This window comes from Nomia melanderi, chromosome 4 (genome assembly GCF_051020985.1).
Source record: "Nomia melanderi isolate GNS246 chromosome 4, iyNomMela1, whole genome shotgun sequence".
NCBI classification, from domain to species: Eukaryota; Metazoa; Arthropoda; class Insecta; order Hymenoptera; family Halictidae; genus Nomia; species Nomia melanderi.
This window is the reverse complement of record NC_135002.1, coordinates 14,022,184-14,042,294: the sequence shown is the minus strand read 5'-3', so window position 1 is coordinate 14,042,294 and position 20,111 is coordinate 14,022,184. Positions and strand designations below refer to the sequence as shown.

General features: G+C 36.5%; 1 protein-coding gene across 3 annotated transcripts in view; it reads left to right on the top strand.

Moving 5' to 3' along the window:
• nrm (neuromusculin) overlaps positions 1-20,111 on the top strand; it is a 414,776-nt gene that overhangs the window by 46,837 nt on the left and 347,828 nt on the right. The gene's annotated exons all lie outside the window — the stretch shown is intronic.

The window sequence follows — 20,111 nt, the reverse complement described above, 5'->3', positions numbered from 1 at the left end:
TTAACTAAATGATTTTATCATGGTTTAGGGTGAAATTGCCCCCTTGTGACTAAAATAAATAAACTGAGTTTCGAAAAAAGCTAATCCCGAAAATAAATTTGTTGGCACGTCCATATCATAAACGAACCTTCGAGGATTTTCGCCGTTTTGTTCCGCATCGGACGGAACATAACATACAATGCAACTTATTCGGTTATGGATCTAGCGATCACAGACTTAAATTCTATAATATTTCGTGTCACTTTACTTAGAGATATTGGCAGTATTCTCTTAAGAAATTAAATTCTTTCATTTGCTAATTTTGCTTTAAAAGTAAGGAAGAATAGAGTAAAACGATACACTAGGGGTTTTCGTAGATAATACTTGTGCACTGATATACAGTTGATCACAAACTATAACGACTTATTAAGTCTACATCACGTAACACTAGCTCAATACGAGTTTTTTATCCACGAAAAACATTGGTATTCCGTTTTACCCTACCCTTCCCTATCTATATTGATGTTGTAAATTGCTTTATAAGTAATTTATGAATTATTACTATTTGAACAGAACTATGAAATTAAAGCTACGAATACATAATAGGGAACGAAATTTCCTTTTTGAGAAAGTTTCCTAGGGGATTTCCCGGTGTACTTTGAAAGAGGGAAACAATGAAAAACCGGAAACGAGTGAAAGAAAATCTCTAGGTCTTTTCTAAGTATCAATACCTTGGAAATTTATGGTCCCCGCCCTCCGTTCCATCTTTATCCTGAGAATAGCCCTGAACACTGACCACTGAGGGCGCGGAGCACAATCAGTAGGAATCGAGGTTTCAGCCACTCATCTTCGACAGAAGCGATTATTCAACCTCTTAAGCTGGGGAAGCAGTCATTTCGATCACTACAAGCAAATCTCGGGTCAGCGTACACATGTGTGTACAATCTCGTTTCACAGTAAAGCTTTGTCAAAGTTAGACTAATATTCATGAAAATAATCGTAGCGTTTATTCTACAAAATTGAGCGCTATCAGAAAATACATTTTTCTTACAGTTGTAGGTTTATTGATGATTTAGTATATTCGAATGGGAAAAACATTGAGAAACTTTACAATGAATACCCATTTTTTCTTTTTAACTGAGCTGCATATTCGAGTAATAAAACCTCAGAGTAAATGTTAGGCATGATATTAAACTTCATACTGTATTAAAGCATCTATAAAAATGCGCCATTAAAAATTTTCTATTGCAAATTCTATAACATTCCAAAGCTCCATAAAAAAGTATGTTACTTAACGTAGGTGCTTATAGGTTGATCGAAGGAGGTTTTTAACGGGCTCCAGCATATAGAGTTCAATAATTTAAGCGTATAAATGGAATTCCATCGTACGCGAACTATGTTTTAATACTATCGAAATGCGTACCAACTGGTACCACTAATTATTCTAATAATAGAATATACAATTTTATTTCTTCGACTTCATAAACGTAGTGAAATTTCACTCACATTATTAACGTATTCTCTATTTGAAGATTTTTAACAGTTAATCTATTTAGAATTATAAAAGAATAATCTACATGTCGAAACATTGTCGAAAGGTGCAGAGTTTTAAATCGTTATATTTTTTAACGAACAGCTTTCATTTGGTAGTAGGGTCGGTGCAACAATTGTCACAGATTAGTAACACAACGCGAGACCAGGTTGTGAACACAGTTCTAAACAATTTTTAAATAATGTAAGTTCAGCATCGAAACATCCGGCCGTGGTTATGTTCATTTGTTAGCCAGACTTTTTTCGCTCCTCCTGGGTCGTTGTTTCATTTTGGTGGCAAATGTTATATTCCGCAGAAATTTAAACACCATGTGTATACACGTATACATGTGCACTCGCGTGAGCAACTATCTGTAAATAAACAGCAGCGTTTCGTTTTGGTGTATGACGTGCCTCGAGGGAGGGCTCGATTGCTATGATTGTTGTGGAAACTGTTCCTCGTAAATAGCAGTGAGAAACGTGTACATAAACACATGTGTACATATAGATACGTATTTATGTATCTATATGTATATATTTTTATATATATATATATACATATATTTTTTTTTTAATATTCAACGCGTCATTCACGAGCGGCCACACGCGCAATCTGCCACTCGTAATAAATTGGAATACGGATCGATTTAGATTGAGCCATATTAGTTAGCGGAAGTTACGTCAAACCGTTCGGTGACGAATTAATACCACGATTTTTTTCTAAATTGAAACAGATGTGACAATTTGTTTCGTTTTTCGATGCGTCTGTTAAATACGAAACTTCTGCTGCGCCTGGCATGAGTCAAGCGTGTTAGTTCGTTGATCGATCTACTGATTATAACGCTTAATCCGTATTTTTAGGAGTATTCGAAAGAATATAGAGGATTATGAAAATTGTGAGCTTAATGTTTTTTACAGCTTCTTCGAGTCCGACGGAAGTATGTATGAGGCTCTGGTCTTATCGTGTTCCGAGACGACCCGATTCCGATTAGTTAGGACCGAACATTTCTCTGTAATTGCTTTCTATCTCCATTACCGAATCCCAATCCTAGGAATCTCTTCAATTGATATTAGCCTATTTGTTTTCGGTGAAAAATGCGGTCGATCCTAATTACGCTCGTTATTCGAACTAATTTGTCCTTGTCTTATAAATTAACCTGCAAACGGTAATCGAAACAGCATTGCAATTAATGGCGGTTTATCATTAATCGTACCGTGGACCGGCCAAATGACTGGTTTTAAAATATGATTAAAACTTCTGGGTTTTCTTTCATTCATTTAACTTAAAGTAAAGTATATACAAAATACCGGAACGGTTAGTGTTAAGAATGTTTAGGAATAATGAAGTTTGTTGGATTCGCAGGGTTATAATACACAATGATCGTCTAATTGGTTTCGTCAGAATTTTCGTGGTATATTATGTTTTTATTTAAGCTTTTTTAACGTCTCCAATAGTTTTTTCTATATTTAACCATCGTGTTTTCCACCTCCGATTCTGAAAACGATTTTCGTACCTTCGGCGCGAACGTTACTCTATTAAAATATACGTACCAAACATTTTTCACAGCTTCACCATCGCGCGCGAATTGAATAAAATCGGCGATAGACGCGTCGAGTTTTCACAGTTGCTGTACTCATGGCAAATGAAATTTATATTTTAATTTTGATTATGAATATGAGAAAGAACCTACATTACTTTCTTCGAAATGAAGTTCAAGTCAGACGTGGTTAATTCATTATTATGTGAAAATAAATTTAATGAAGTGTCACATTAAGTTGTGATCGACTTTCTTTTTAAAAATTGTAACAATAGATTATTTTTAGTTTCCTCAGACATTTAATTATAAAATTCAAGAGAAATTATTTATTCTTAAAATCATTTCGAATACTCAATGTTTTTAAGACATTAATAATTGCGAAACAAGAAAGTCGAAACCAGTGATTTTGACTGCTAGTTATAGTGTTAATTATGTCATGCTTCCTATTTCAAGTGTCAGTGTCTTCTACGCAATAATTATGAACAACATGAAACAAAGGAATCTTTTTCGAATGAAATTTTGAGATTCACGAACATTATTCATTACCACGCTCGGACTCGCTTCAGCAGTGTCCGATGCAAATTTTTCGAATGAAGAAACTCTGTATTCAGTGTGATACAACTTGAGGCATAGAGTATCCTTACAGAGGCGAAACTTCTGTCGAAACTTTTGATGTTGCTGTCCCCAAATTGGGGAACCCTGAGGTATTACTTACAGGCAGGATTTCCGGTCTTACACAGGCGTGCACCTTCATCATTCTGCATTGGCCAGGGGCTATAACAAGCAGCAGGGTCTACGAAATATCCAAAGCATTTCAAAGGATTGAAAGCAATAATGCTGCAACATACACAATTACTTTCTATCCACATAAAATGTTAATCTTTCTTTTTGAGTAATCATGGATTCTGTTAAAATAAGAGAACCTACACTTAACTAAAATTTATCATCTATTTAAAATGATTTAAATGTATGATGCTATTTGAAATGATCAATATAATAACATAAAACAAGCTCTTTGATTATACTTTGACTACGTTATATTCGGGTACATCGAAATTCTTTGATACCACGTAGAGTCTACAAAATCACCTTGATATCAGAAAATTCGAAAAATGATAGAATTGAACGATCCGAAAGGTAATCTGTGCCAGTATTTTTGTAAACATCGTTCGTAATCTAACGATCGATGCAACGTCTCTTTCCCACAAAGCACCGTTCGATCTGTTGCCTATCGCAGACGCGCGCATATTGGAAATTAGTTAAAGGAAAAAAAGGAGGCCAGCGAAGTTTTGCCTCTGCGAAGATCCTCCGCGCTTCGGGTAACAAGTATATACCGTAGTAGAAATAATGACACCGGTGCAGGCCGCATCAAAACTTTCGCAATCACCCGGTGGCACTGAAATGAAAGGACAGTGAAGTTGTGGAATCTTTTAATTCCCACGAAACTTCGGACCCTTTAACGCTCTCCGAAAGTTTAAGGGGAACAGCGGATCGAGGAATGTCGTGGAATCAGATTGTTCCTAGTGTAAAGGAGATTCATTTCCGCTTAAGTATGTTAGCGGCGTCTCCGCTCAGTCCAATTCCATTCTTGTTTATGATCCTGTTCGCTCGAGCCTGGCCAAAGAAAACAGCTACGCGTTAAGGATGAGGAAGGCCGGTTTCTGGGCCAAGTGGATGATTGCGGTGGTAATTCGCGGAGTTTCCAACGTGAGGAAACGCTGAGCCAACGGGAAAAGATAGTCATGCGCGAAGTAATTTCGGATTAATATGCGACGCATGTCTGTCCTTATAAATACTGTTCAGATTAAGCTCACGGTTTGCCCGCGCTGGGGCGCACGCTTTGCAGTCTCGAGGATACGTCACATACACCGCTCGGAATACGCTTGAGAATCTCGTTCGTAATTGGAATATACTTCGACGAAATTGTAATTACTGAAATTTTTGGAAAATACCAATAATGAACTTACTTGCACTTTATATATACATATTCCTACCGTAACCGGTGAAGTTGGTTATAAAATAAAGTTAGACAAATTAAACGGTATATTTTTTTTAGTGGAAACAGAAACAAAAGGAAAGACAAAAATGAAAAAACTGATTAATTGGATAATGTAAGAACTGATATAAAGTTACATGGACGAAAGACAATTCAGAATTTTTAATTAAATTTGAAAACCGGTCATTCGATCGGTTGTGGTACGTTTAGTGTTAACTCTTGGTAGTTGAGAGGTAACTTTCGGTTACCACTTGATTTCATGTAGTGAAGTTATCAAATTTTGTGTATAATATTATGCTTTGTGTACTACACCAATATGTCAAATGTTAAAATAGATTCTCAAGGATCTCAAGAACAGATACTCAAAAAGATTATCTTTGGGTAACAAATTATCTGAATGAGCGTTTAATAGAATAATTTCGACCAGTATGACTACTAGGTTTACAGAAAACAAGATCGCACAAACTTAGAGAAGTAAACAGTCTGTTGATTATTTTAATATTTGTTAACTGTAAATTTTAGAACTCTAGTTACTACAAATGTTAAATTGATATTAACATTTTCTGAAATTAAGTATGTTGTTTGTGAATTATTTTTCAATTTTGCAACATTCCCATCAACGTTTTACAGAAATAAATGATCTGTGAATTATTTCAATTTTCATCGGAAACGTGTACTTTTGTGTAGGGTGAATATAAAAAAGAGTAGCTTAGGTGGTGGTGGATTTGGTCAACTTATGTTATATATGAAACTAAATTAAAAATGTAAAATGGAGTTGGTTACTTGATATTTTCTGTTCCTAGGAAAAACCTACATGTGCCAGCGACGAATATGTCTGACCGTCGCTTGATATTTCTACTTGCAGTGAATACGGATAGTAATTCTGTTTTTGAGAAAATCAAGCACAGTCGGTGTGTCGGGATATTACTCGCTATTTCTACTTGCGGCGAATATGAACGGGTCTGATCATTCGTCCTTCCCCATGTGCGTTACTTCGTGGCTACAAATTTCTATGTAATTATTGTGGAAATTTAATAATTATTTATTACCCTAACAATATATTTTTACGTACAATATTTGTGTTCCATGAACAGTTTTATACAGAATAAAATGATGAAATTTTCAATAAAATTTTCAGAGTTTTCTCAGTTTTTATCAATTTTCTTTAACACAAGAAAGTGTTTAAGAGAATTTATGTAATTCTGAAAAAAAGAATTGTTCTATATTTGAAACCAGCTTTTTAAAAAAGAAATTTGAACATTTTTCAACAAATTTCCAAACCAGCTTTTTTCGAAAACTACGTTCTACAGGCAATAATTTTGTTTTCCGTTTTGTGCATGTTTTATCATGCAGAATAACTTTCCATCGATTCAACTCAACGCGCTTATACTTCGCAATTTTTCAGCATTAATTTCCTTCAAACCGATGCTCCGAATGAAAAAATTTTATTATATGCTTTGATTTATTTTTTCTATATAAAATCACTCCTTTCATATATGTACTACGAAGTATGGAACATCAATTAACCTTTAGTTAGAAAACAAAAATGATCCGTATAATACCATTCGCTGGCTATGTGCTGTGTTTACAAGTTTAATTGGTTACGTATAATTGTATTGATATACACAAATTGACCGGATAGAGTGCATCAATGCAGAAAAAAAAGACGACACATATATTTATAATCTTTATTCATAAAATCATCCATATCTGCAGTTCACTTATATCAGCTACGAATTAAATATATTCAGTTAGCAATTTTGATTTAATAGAAATAAAGATTTTGTATTTTTATATGATTTTACATGCGTGTTCTGTTTTACTCGACCATTTTTGCGAAACGGATATTTCAATACCTTTAGAAAATCGTATTTTCCATCGGAACTAAATGTTTTTATTCAAAATATCTTTTATTTCCTTATAGCCAAAGATCTACTTAAGACTTCCAAGACAGGTTTCACGCATGTATTGCTCCAGATATTTTATTATTACCATAAAAGAAGGGTTCCTTTTTACTCTACTTTCGCCTATCTGAAAACATTTGTAAAATACTCTCAAACGTGTATAGGCGTGCACGCCCTTCGTTTCTCGCGAATTCACGAACGGCCGGGATTATTGCCGGTTGTGCCGCGGTGTACGCAGACACGGTGTCCTTTAATTTTTCGATTTTTCGCGTTCGCCCGTTCGGATCGCACGCATTGTCACGTGGCGGAACGAGACACGTCATGGCCGGGCTCAACATATCTACTCTTGGCATGATTAGCACAGGTTTAATTTCCATCTTTCTGTCTGCAATCGCGTTGGGGCCGGCTCTCCGCGTATATACAATCGAAAGCGAACAACGGGGTAGCCTAAGATACGTTTTCTGTTTTAAACAGGGCTGAATGCCAGGCTCATAAAACTGATGGGACGGGAAGTTACGTAAAATGTCGAGCTTTTGATATATCACGGGAGAGCATTGTAATGGAAATACTGAAAGCATTGCCTACTCGGGACAAGAACGCCAAGTATAATTGAAGGTATTACACAATGACAAATGAAAAATGACGTGACGTGTCCTATAATTAGCGGGATATTAGCCAAAGGGATGCGACTCAGTCTGAAAAAATAGATCGAAGGTATGAAACAACATTTTCTACGCGTAATGTTCAGCTTTGGTTTCCTTTAACCCCTTGCCCTATGATTTCTTTCTCAACTGTGATAGATACAACCACTTTACCATTGAATATTTATTGGAAAAAGAGAAAAATTGTAGGTATATATATATAAGGCAAGAGGTTAAAAAGAAATTCACCTTCGTTTCGAAGTTTTGCATAGATTCAGGTAAATATGTATTATTGAATTTCAAATTTACCGGCATTTTTTGATACGAATTGGACCTATCAAAATCCGTAGTTCGTTCCATTGCATCGAAGCAGGTAGAACACACGCTAATCAAAACAGCATAAAATTAATAGTCACCCCAAATTACCCCTTATTTATTTTGCAAATTAAATCAGTTTATAATTTATGCTGCATTAATTTGGGGGTAATTACTTCCTGATTTAATATTATCGATGACCTGTAATTATTAATGTATGTAAACAAGCAACCCGTAAAATAGCAACGAGCTTCGCAGATCCGAATTTTTATATTCAGTAGCGATAGAATGGTTTCAACGAACGGGCTTATGGGATTTAATTACTACGAATTTCGGAGTTCTCGCGGTTTACTGTTCCATATTTTAAAACACGAGCACGTGACGGAACTGCGAACGTGTAGTCACGGAAAGTTTCTCCTAAGCACCGCTTATTTTGCAAGTGAAGCGTCCATGGGGCACGTATGTTTCTAAGGACATCCAGTTGAAGAACTAAAGCGGTAAACTAACGGCGTATCCCTGGAACGTGACTCTCACAAACGAGTAGACAAAATATGAGAAAATGGTTCCGTGTGGAAGCAACAAACTACATTTAGATGTTTACGTTTATGTCCTTCTCTTTTCTCGTTTCTAAGAGCCTATGCACACGAGCGACGCGATTGCACCGCGATTGTTTCAGAGTAACAGAGTAACAAAGTTCTTCTGCCTTCTGAAGAAAGGATAACAGAAGTTTACGTTTTTGTTCTTCCAAAATCAGCCCTTAGATCGTGCATAAGTTCTTAAAATAGACATTTAACAATTTTCTTAACTTTAGTGTATGCGTTTGTTAATGATTATCAACAACTTCCGATAGAAAAGGAGAATTATAATATTTTTATTTTAGAATCCAGATTATCGATTTGAATGAATTCGATCTAGATGAGAGCTTCATTCGCTGAATTGATTACTATGATTTTTAACTGTGTGAATATTGTTTCGATAATTTATGGTTGAATTATTAATAAAAGTAAAATGTATGTCTACGGGTGTAGCGAGTTGAAGATCTACTCCGCCTTTAACAGACAAAATTATATTCCCTTTCGACAGAAGATATCAAGTACAACCTGTCAGGGTAGGAAAGATCCCCGAGGAATGGGTTTTTCGAGGTGAGGTGAAAAGGAGTTAGAAACAAGTCGTGTGAACGTGGTATCACTGAAATAGTATGTGATCATTTTTATTACAACTTACACTACATATAATATATAATACACGTTATAAATATTTTATATGAGAATATTATGTATACTATAAATTCTATGTAACAATGTAATGTATGCTATATACATATACTATGCAAGAGAAGTTTCTTGACGGGCTTTCTAAAATATTAATATTGCATTAAGCAAGTTTCACAAGGGAGCATATCGAAGTGACAGTCACTAATACTTTCATGATATTCGTGCAAATGTATTTCTCACTCCCGCCTTCGAAAACCATTTTCATTCTTCCAGTGTGCTACAAAAAATATATTTAATATTTTCTGAACAATTATTTTTAAAAAAGTTTTTTCAAAAATGGTATGTTCTTTTATCGGTGAAACTTTTGTGCTATTAAAAGAAAATTAAACATTTTTGAAAATAATTTATGTTGGAAAGTATTCACCGTGCTACATTTACAATAATAAAGTATTGTATGAAATGATTTAACCACTTCCACATTTTCTAAACTTACGTTTTTATAATTAATAGTCTTGCTTTTAATATTAATGAGTACTGCGGATTCCTTGATAAAGTTGTGTTAACCCTTTATCGCCTTGAGAGACGATAAAATAATATAACTTGACATTCACTATCAAATTTTATATAATACATTATTAATTTTAATTTACATATAACTTCCTCACATAGGAAATATACATTCACAGCGACATAACTTTCAAATGCGAAGGGTTAATTATACATGTAACATAACATGTGTACGCTATCTTCATTGGTCAGGTTCACAATTTCTCGAACTTCGTATTACCAAAAACAATGCCAAGTTTCAAGTGTCTATTTCACTCGATATCCCGAATGTTTCAAGAACAGTCACGAAAGGAAAAGCTTTAGTGCGTTGCATGTTAGCGGAGATAAAAATGCGTGGCAGGGTTATGCAGCTCTCTCGGAATTTAAAAATGCAGTGGAATCGTAAAGTACAGCTCTTACACCGCAGCTTATCCTGTACACACGTTCCCATGTCGGTAAAACCGTGGTCGCTGCGATGAAATTGTCAGTCGTCTTACATTATTTAGGAGAAAACGAACTGTTTTCCCTTCCGCGTGAAAAACCGTCGGCCCAGGAAAAGTAGCAGCGGCTTTTCCCGTGAATCCGATGAAGACGATTTATCCCGCGAGAGCTGTGACCTTGTTAACACCTCGCTCCGGCGTTATGAAAACGTTATCGATTATCCGATTGGCGTCGCCGGGTTCGATTCCAGTCGGTAATAAGATTATCAAAATATCCGCGAAATTATCGGTCGACCCCTATAATAGCTTTACAGTCCGGTCCAGTTGTCACGCGTTAACGAGGCTCACCAGCCAATCAAAGCGAATCCTTTCCTTTTCTTCTCGCCGCTTTTCTTTGCCTTTTGCACCGTCTCGCTCGTCTCACTTTCTTTTTTTAATCAGTAGTTTAATTTTAAAGGGGCGAGTTGCGCTATGAAGTTTTCCAGTACTATGTAACTCCGGCACGGTCGAACTTTATAGCGCAGTTTCACCTCCTGGAATCGAATTACCGTCGATAAGAAAGAAAAAAAAGGAAAGAAATGATCCTTCTACTTTGGCGAAACCTGGTGAACTTCCATCAAAACTGAAAATGGAAGTTCGACAAGTGTCCCTCGTAAATCGAATATTTATATTACATAAGTCCCAATCCACTGTTTTCGTTGATTAAAGCGTCGCTCACCGGAATTATGGCGAGTGTTCCGTGAAGATCCTGCTGCACGGATTTTCTACGTTTACCGTTGGAACTGTACGTGATTTTTGATCGTTATTACACTGTTTCTGCGAATTCGTAACTGTGCTATTTCAAGTAGTAGTAATATTCGAATATTTTAGATACTATTTGGATAATAATTTGAATGTTTATAAACCGTTTGAAATATAGTGAACATTTATAACGATACAAGCCATCAAATAAACTTTTCATAGTCTTTCAATCTGCAGATATTAATATTTGGTATCTATAAAGGATTGTTTCATCGAAGGATGTTTATTAAAGAATATTACACTCAGACATTTTTCTTAAACTTTGTCGATCCGTTTCATTGAATTTTAACTTCTATGTTTATGACAAATGTACAGATATGTGAGGCATTTTGCAGTATTTTCTATCGTTATTAGATTAAACAGAACTTTATCGGAACAAGAGCTTGTTCATTTATCCAATATACCATTAGTTTTCTATTCTGTTGACAATCAAATGTTTTAAAAGACAACCGAGAGGGATTTTCCGAGCTCCTCTTGCCATGGGATTTAATCTACTTCAATTCATTTTATTGAGAGGGCATTCCGCGCTGAAACAAGAATCGCAGAAGGATAAGTTCGCGCGTAATTCGATCTCTTTATCCGCTTGGTGCGTGGGAAATTGTACTGAAATTGCAGCTTCGGACTTGTTGTCGTTTAAAATTTCAAAGTCGTATCCAATATCCTACTTATAAGGACTGGGAATACAGTTCTTCTTGAAATTCCCAGCTGCTTTTGTTCCGGAAACAAAAAACTGCGTCTAGGATGCGCAAAGGGGTCTAGCAGTTTTGTCGAGTATCGCATTCAAGCAATTCAGTAAAAACTGTCAAAGGCCGAAGTAAATTACAACGAAAAAGGATACTTCATATGTCGCAAGAGGGTATACAAAGAGCTATGTCGTAACGTCGACTACCAGTTTCATTTTAACGAATAATTTCGCTTCCCTCTTTGATATTCATTATTGACATTTTCAATGATTTATTAGGCAAGGACGGTAATTATGATTTATTATTATGACATTTTATATTAATAAATTACATACTAATGTGTATTTAATGTGAGTATGCATTAATTATAAGTAACGGATATGCTATTCTTTGAATTATTATTTCTTAACCTATTATCGCAAGTGAGACTTTCAGACTGCTTGGATAATATGTATTATTAAAAGGAAGATTCCATCAATCTCATGTTAATTACTGTTTTGCCTAATTAAAATACTAAATAACCTCGTTAAATGATGTATATAATCGATGGTAAATGAAAAAAAGGGCATACTGTTTAATTGATTGACGAATCGTATCACCCTCAATCTTGATTTATACTACTTGGCGTTACAACCGGCGCACTATTCCGGCTGGGCCAACTTTATATTGCGACCAATTAAATTAAACCGCTAAATCAAGCATCGACCAGCTCGAATTCAGAGGCATCCAGTTCAAATAAGCAGCGCAAACTTCGTTCACTCATCCGGATCGTTCGTTTCTTCCCACGATGAACTTCATGCTATTAACTTTCTCTTACCCTCTTCTACGAAGAGATAACGATAATCCAATTTGAACATTCGCCAATAATCCAATTCTTTCCAATATATTATTCCGTTTTCATACAGTGCTAATAGAAATTAATGAAATTTAAGAATGACATAAAACATACAAAATAAGTATACAGGTGTTTTTTAAATTTCTTTGAACTGCATTGTTTGAAAATCGATACAGCACACAATGAAACGTTTTATTTCCAAATTTTCATGCCCACATTTTTAACACTACAACTAGCGTTTAATATGATTAATATAAATCTTTATAAAAATTGTAACAATATATAGTTTTTCGATTTCTTTCTGCTTAATGCTTTAAAAATATTAATAATTGCGAAATAAGAAAGTTGAAACCCATCATTTTAACGGATATTCAAAGTTCTAGTGTTGATATTGCAATTTTTAAAACCTAATTATTCACAATATATGGTGGGTCAGTCCGTTTTTCGCGAGTAAAGTAGCACAAGCGTCGAGCGAGAAGCGGTCATCGATTGTTTGACGATCATTAGCGACATTTCTCGAAGACATACGATTCCGACACGGGATCTCACGGCGTTATACTTTTGTTTTTAGGAGAGTCGCTTTAAGTCGTTTTAAGTCACTTTACGTTAACGCTCGAGACGTCGAGGTTCTTTCTGTATGTGTTCTTTGTAACTTGTTAAATATGTTAATATTCTATTTTACCTTACGTTTAATTTTTACGCCTACTACAAATATAAATGTATAAATGTATAAATGTATAAATGTATAAATGTATAAATGTATAGATACATAGATATATAGATATATAGATATATAGATATATAGATATATAGTTATATAAATATATAAATATATAAATATATAAATATAAAACGTGAAATTCACTTTCGATCGCTTTGCTCGATTGCTTTTTATCTTTTATCGATGAGTATATTCTTGAATAGACCAGTTTGAATGTGTTATTAATTCTTTATGGAATCAAACGACCATTTATTCGCCACAAAGCTATCGATGATATCCTCAGGACGTTTTTCATCGTCGAGGAATACCATTGATCTGTTGAAGGGAAGCAGGCTAATAAAGATAAACGAGGACTCTGTCTGAGGAATGGAACGCGAGCCGATCCCTTATCCGAGTCGCGTCTTATTCGAGTCGTTCGGCTCAACAATTGCTCGCAGCGAGACGGCGTGCGCGCGGTAAAGCGGCGCTTTGCAATATCCCGTAATTTGTAATTCCGCGGTAAGCCGGCTCGCCTCTCCGACGAAAACCATTGACAGCTTTCCAGCGAGCCACTCGACCGCAAACGTTCACTAACAAGGCTATCGATTCCAATAGCATCCGCCAGATAAGACAGTTTTACTTGCTGCGTTCGAGGTCAAGAATAAAATTCGCGGTAATCGGTTGACCGATGGCACTTCAGCCTTCAATACCGCAGTTGAGTCGACACCCATTCGCGTTTGTAAACTTTTCCACAACAACGGGCAACTTTTAGTAACATTAGTTTTAGTGCGGCAACGTTCTTTCGTTTGATATGTCTATTCATAGCATCTTGTTGATCGGTCACGAATTAAATCGTATTTCCACAACCCGAACTGCTCACGAATTAAGTTATATTTTGCTCTATCTGAAGGTAATATAGGATTTTATAAAAGTGTTTTAGATCGTATCTATTCGATGAAATTCTTTTTATCACTTTAATATGTACTATGTAAGTGAAGTATGTACACTGAAATTTAAGGGATTAATTTTCGGGTAACATTACCGGTTAGCAAGGTGATAAGCTTCTACATTTCGTGTTTGAGTTTTTATGTGTTCTTATGTGTTCGAGTTCTTAATTGCTAGTTTTGTATTATATTATTTGAGATATTGCTTTTGGCTGAATTTAATTCGCACAATGTTGGTATTATTTCTTGAAATTAATTATTTATCGAAAGAAATTGTGGAACTCTTACCGAAAGTAATTTATTATTGGTTTATTATTAAGATTAATGTTGACTAATAACGTGCAGTTTACGAAGGAATATTTACTAAAATTATAGCTTTGCTGCGGTTAAATTATTGATACGTCTTCGCATTTATTAGATGCTTTTTGTCGAATTCTGTCCACGGCGAATCCTTGCTGGAGACGCCAACTACCAACTCGTCGCTATGTTTTCCGGCGGAGGTATGCTGAATTTTTAAACACTTTTAACCCGGTCCCCAATCGATTTGCACTTGTCCAGTCAGTCTATTTTTCGTTCCTGCGAACCTTTCCTTCGACTTCTTTCTACACGATCGCCAGACCATTCTGTGTACATTATTACGACTCGCAATGCAGGTCGGAAAACATAGAATGTCAGGTTTCGAAGTTAATTTAGAATTTATACAATTCCTTGCAATCCATAATTGTTTCTTAAATTCATGAATCTTACATTATAACGACGATTAGAGAAACAAAGACTATCATTTTTATTCATTACTCATTTGCAGTATCCGATCTGCTCCGGAGAGAAGAGTATAAAAGTTGAATCCCGTAAAAACTGAAATTCATTCATCTTCGTCAATGAATCTTCTCACACCGATTGAAGCTAATGTTTCCAAATAATATCTTCCCCTTCAGAAAGATTTAGAGCGTTTCCAGAACCGTCATCTATTTCCCTGAATACGTTAAAATGAAAAATTGTTCGAATTCAAAGAAGTCCCAGTTCCATTTCGAATTATGCGGTATTACAAGGAACGAACGATTGTTGGTTAGCACGGTAAAACAACAGAAAAAGCTCTTCCGTTGTTTCCGCAGGTCTCTATTATTTAATTTATTCGTTAGTTGGCGCCCGCTCGTTACCCGTACGGTCTGGACAGGTTCATTATCCCCGAACGGAAGTACCATCGCGTCTAGCTTGCTCGCTAATATTTACGGAACGTATTTTCGTAAACTACTTGCGCTCGTTGACTTTCTAGAGAGTTATGTCGAAGCGGTCGGGTTAGACGTGGTAGGAGAGACAAGGTGTGGGAGAAGGGGGGGTCGAAAAGAACACTACTCGCACAACAGGGAGAGAAAAAAATGGCATGGTGCTCCAGGGGAAACGAGGAAAAAAACAAGCTCAAGAAATTAATTAAGTAAAAAATACGGACGATACTTCAACCGTTTAACGAATTGCTGAGTAATTGTTCTGCGCACACGAAGTTATTCGAGAACTTCATTAAACGTCAGGCCCTCGAGACTCGGGCTGCGAACCTTTCGAGTATTATTTGCGTCTTTAATGAATGGGAAATTTATAAATACCGGTAATTGCAGCGAACTCGTGGGTTGCATGGGAACGGGACGAATTCGATTCCACGCTGCCGGAAAATTCTCGGCTACCTAACGTGAACGATCTTATGAAATTTTCTGTCCTTAACGAGTTTGCGCGTACATTCCTCGAATAAGTTCCCGTCGGGCGTTTCAACTACAAGTTGCGATCGCTTGCCACTTACACGGGAAATATAGCTTTTCACCCTCGAACGTCGTTATATGTTTTTAATCCGTTGAGTGTGACAGTACGTTTGAAAAGTTAGATTTAATGTTTTATTTCTGTGCATTACGTGCATGAAATTTTACGTTTAATATCGATGTATTTGAAATAAGAAACAGGTTTTAATTATCTGATTATCGTTAGATCAGAATTCACTGATATTGTAATCGAAGATTAATTACAGGTAATGAATATGTTTTTAATGTATTAAAATTTCTACCGTGATGTGTACACGAAGCGATTTAACCACATTTTATTTGTCGCTTGGAAATGCCTGTTCCTCTCTTTTATAGGATACAAGTAATTGCTGTAAAAGTAATTCAATAATGATTAATATGTAAGATACTTACCCAACTTCTGTAACAGCCTTTCTCCATTCACCTGTCCTTCTTTTTCATCGTAAATGAGACTGTTACAAGTCAGTGTCAGCTAGGAAACATACAATGTGTCTTTCTCGTAATTGTGGTCCTTGAGACAGGCAACTTAATTGAAAAGGGAGAACAGTGGTCACGATTGTGCGATTGTTGGTGATTAACTTTCACCTTGTCTCGTTCACTCGTTCATCAGTAATGCAGCACCCTGCTGCCAGTAGAACTGAGAGAACGTCCACCCATTGTCGTCTGATTCTACGTGCAAGTCTCGTTGATGGGTTCGAGTAACCCATTTAGTTAAGGAATTTCCAAGGAAAAATTTCTTGCGGCGAGAGGAGTCAGATCTTCTTTTCTTAAAGCCCTGCTTTTACGGTGGCTGGTGGCTCGGAGAACCACTTTTAGTGGTGTGATGAATCGCACCCAACATCTGGAGGTATGGGTGAAAGCCTCGTTACTCCCATGAGAGGCTATAAACTCGATTTTCTGATAAAAAACGGCACTAACTGTCGGCTAGCTGTATCAAATAGTAAAAATGGAAGTGTAATTACGATGGGATTAACCGAGTACTATTGTTCACATGAAATTTTACGCATGGTACTATATGATTTTCATTTTACGTTACCATGAAAATTCACTCCTTACACTATCCACTACACTTAACACTGAAACTACCAGACCGGTCAAAATGACCCATTCCTGACGTCTTCTTTTTGCAATTATTCAGAAGATAACAAATGTTTCTCTGAGAAACTATTAAAAAAATTGATTCAGCAATACGCCAACTGAAATGTAAATCAATTGAAGTCTCAACAGATGACCTCTTAGAGTTTCTATAAAAAAATTTCAAAAACGCAATTTAACTGCTCGGTAGTTTTAAAGTTAATCGAACATTCAGCGTAACTCAATCTCAGGAGAAATATTTGAATTCCTTTAGTAGTAAAATCTAGATTTTCATCATCCTTTCCACTATCAGCTATTTCCATTTCAATTTCTCTCTCTATAATATCAAATTAACACACGATAAAATTTCCTAATTCAACTTTATAAACGCAAATATCTTTCAGTCTTTATTACCCTAAGTAAAACACCATTTTTCGTTCGACACTTAACTTTCCACTTTACTTTCTTTCTCATTAAGAAAATGATTATCGTTAAACTATTACAAACTTTGCCACGGAACAGATCGTGAAATAAAAGGCGAATATTTACTGAATATCACCCAGACGAAAAATAGACGTCATAAACTTTCGTGTCCCCGTTTTTCTCGTCGATCTATGAATTGAAATTCGTTGGGCATGGTGGCCGTTTCTAAATAAGTGCACGCACGTTTCATATTGATATACAGCAAAAATCCCGATCCACCCTTTTCAATCTATGCACGAGGTCCGTTGGTTCATGAAGTGTTCGTAGCCGCGGGTGCTCACGGAATCAGTGAATATCAATCTAGTGACCCGGAAATGTAATATCCGTTACATATCTCATGTCACTAGGCTCTTCCGCTGATATATACAGACACGATAATAGATCGTAAATATTTTCCGAGTTAACGGGAGCGTGGGTCTGCAATGATGACTTGATTCGGCCACGAAAATTCTGGTTACCCGCTTTTCGCTGGTCTCATTCATCGCCGGAGGTTTCTCGGAAGGTACCAGAGGTCTCGCAAATAATCAGGCGTCGCGTGATCGGGAACTGTAAAATTTCTTGGCCGGCTGAATCCCGAATACCATAATTCGCAACGTAAATCCGGCAACGTGATTCATATTCGCGTGAACGGTTTGGGCTCACGAGCATTTTATCGTCTGTCCACTTGTGCGTCTGTGGAATATCCGCGCGGCTGTGTACGTTAATTGAATTGTTAATGATTTAGAGAAATGTATCGGACCGACATCGATCGTCGAAATTTACTAGTCGTCGAATATTCGATGTTCTTTACGAGGACCGTTCAGCTTTTGCTCGGAATTTATACTCCGAAGCGAATTTATTTTTGCAATTTTATTTTTGTAAGGGTTCGTATTTCAGCGCTCTTGCATGATAAAATATTGAAAGATATGTGAATGAAGTATGCGGCTGCTGTCTGATAAAGAACGATTGTTCTATTTGAAAATCAATTTTAAAATCTTTTTCACTCGATAAGTTCGTTTCTAGGTTTTAGTGTTTTTTTTCTGAATATATTAAATAAATAAGTTATTAAAGAGTTCATTATACTTTGTCAAGTTCATCGTTTCTAAATAATTCAAAAATTGATTCTATTCGAATACTAGTTGTTTTGAAATATCTTGCGGATTCGGTTAAGTAATTAAAAATCTTATTAGAACGTCAATGAAAAGAACCAATGAATGCTAGAGCAGCATTGAAATAAGAAAACGAGTACCCAGGTTTCGCTATACTTAACGAGCTCTACAGATCAGTAAATAGTCTGGTCGTCATTTAATGCTTGTCATAATCCCCGAATGAAAAGCGCAAACTTCACTCGCCCTGCTGCGTCGTCGACATGTAAAAATTCCCCGAGCCACCCAAGAAAACCCGGCAAATTAACGAGTTCGTAAGTTCCGTTTGAATGCGACATCGCGAAAATTGAAACAGCAGATAAGGAACGAGGCGAGAATTTCATTTGCATAATTAATTGAACGAAAGTTTCGCCGTCTAGCGCCGGTTCCCGGGCAGTTAAAAACCATTTCGAGCTGTTCCACCGGTTGGGGGCAGGCCTTGTTCCGCTTTAAACAGATATTTTCGAATAGAACTTCCCAAATTTATCGCCGGCTACGTAACAAATCTGGCAATTTACCGCGACACGCATAAAGAGTTATGAATCCCGACGAAGCGTCACGATCGCCGGCGATTTCCGCGAACGATTTCGAATAATTGGTCCCGCTTGCGGGGAAGTAATTACGTAAATAAATACCGCACGCGATTAGAAACGTTTCCCTTGTCGTTTTTATCGTGACACGTCCGCGACAATTAATTCGGGCGTCGTTCCTGGAAACTATTATACGAAATCGCAATTAATCGGAAAGTCAGCTAATAATTATTCTAGAGTAACCTCGATTCGCTGATTTAGAATCGGTTTGATTCGAATTCTTTATCCGTTGTACGTTCTTTAACCTTTGTCACGCGAATTCGATGATATTGGTGTCAAACTATTTTCATCGCTGGCATTTTCTTCGTTATACGTTCCATCACTTGGCTCAAATGATATTATTTTTGTTATTATGAAAGATTTATTATCATACATCGTCAATATTTATTTATTGATAACAATGTAATCATTTTTAATTCCGATTTATATAAACAGTTTACCGTTTAATATTTCAAACATTGTCAGCATTATTTGCTGACGAGGCTAACATATTGTCAGTCCCTGAAGATCGTTTACTGGAACATACAAATTTCGAACTGATTTCCGTCCGACAAGTCGAGCGGCGCTGTAAATCCAGGAGGGCTCACCCGCCCTCGTCCAACTCAGAAAATTAATTCCATTCGTTTCTAGTCTAGTGAATTTTGCTGCGCACACGTCTCACTGTAAAATTGTACACGTGAACGTTTCTTACGTTTTGCAGCCTTAATTTAGTGTGGTGCTCCGGCACTCGGTGCTGGGACTCGCTTTCGGGACACTCCAGCCTCGTCCTCGTGCTCCCTCGCACCCTTTGTTTCTCCCTTTCCGTTCGACGACCTCGTTCCGTGCCAGTTTTCTTCCGATCCTGCGGACCGGAATACGGTAATAATTTCGCGCAATGCGACGGCTTGCGACACTTCGCTGATAGCTATTTTTCTCGCTAAACAACCGAAGTTTCGCGGCACGGGGTCCACCTGCCAGCGAAGAAATCTTAAGAAGTTCGACTAAACTTCG